Here is a 1,229-nt window from a genome sequence, read left to right as displayed (position 1 = left end):
TGACATGTTTTTCAAAGGTAACTTGATCAAAAAAAAATATCAAATAATACTTTGGTTGAAAAATGTAATGAAAAACGTGTGTTAAGAATTTTTCGATCTCACTCCTTATGGATGAGTACTGAATTAATTATGTAACCGAAACTGTAGTTATCTCTAAACATTTTTACAATCTCCTTACGAACAAATAAACTTAATTTTTTATAGAGAATAAAGAAAAACTTCATTATATTAATATTTCAAATAAAATCAGTTTTACTTGTGTAATAAATCTCCATCTACTCGTAAAATGAAAACTTACTTTTCCTGTCACTATCAATAACAGTAAATAAATCCCTATACAATGTAGAGAAGATTTTCTTATCAATAACTATTTACAACTTCCTTAATCAATATCCTGAATAGTAATCCTGTGGCTCTTCTCTATATGCGGGAGTTTTTTTTACGTAAGATTTTGCCTTAGCAATTCTTGGCCAATATTTTACAATTTTCACCTCTTTCCCTGTTATTTTTTTATTTGCTTTTTATGTTATTTATATTTCCCTTTAGCTAAAGGAAAATTACGTGACCAAAAGTTGGTTTAAAAAATCAGTTCAACTTCGGGGGTTAACTAAATAAAGTGTTTAAAATGTGTGATAATAAAATGCTTATGGACTACATGCAATGCACTTCAAGCAGCGCCAATCCGGGCAGGAAGTAAATAATTTGTTGAGAAATGAAGGAAATTTAAAAAATTTTTCGTTTGAAATTTAAAAATATTTTATTTAAGTTTTAAAAATAGTTTTTGTATGTCCTTAAAATATTGATAAATGATTTTAACATGTTAAACTTTTAACTTTTGTATTTGTATTCATGTCAAAAAACCAAAACTTAAAATATGCTAATATGCTTGTAAGTTGACTGTGACAAATGAAATTTATAATTTTTTTCTAGATTTTATATTTTTCAATGTATTTGCAAATAGCTATTTACACCAAGGCCTTGACTACAGATAAGTCTATAGTCTTGACTATAGATCAGTCTATAAACTTCACTATAGATCAGTCTGTAGTCTTTACAATAGATCAGTCTATAGTCTTGACTATAGATCAGTCTATAGTCTTAACTATAAGTTATTCTATAATCTTGACTATAGATTACTCTATAGTCTTGACTATAGATTACTCTATAGTCTTGGCTATAGATTACTCTATAGTCTTGACTATAGATAACTCTATAGTCTTGACTATAGA

Source organism: Lucilia cuprina, chromosome 2, assembly GCF_022045245.1.
Source record: "Lucilia cuprina isolate Lc7/37 chromosome 2, ASM2204524v1, whole genome shotgun sequence".
NCBI classification, from domain to species: Eukaryota; Metazoa; Arthropoda; class Insecta; order Diptera; family Calliphoridae; genus Lucilia; species Lucilia cuprina.
This window is presented reverse-complemented; position numbering follows the sequence as displayed.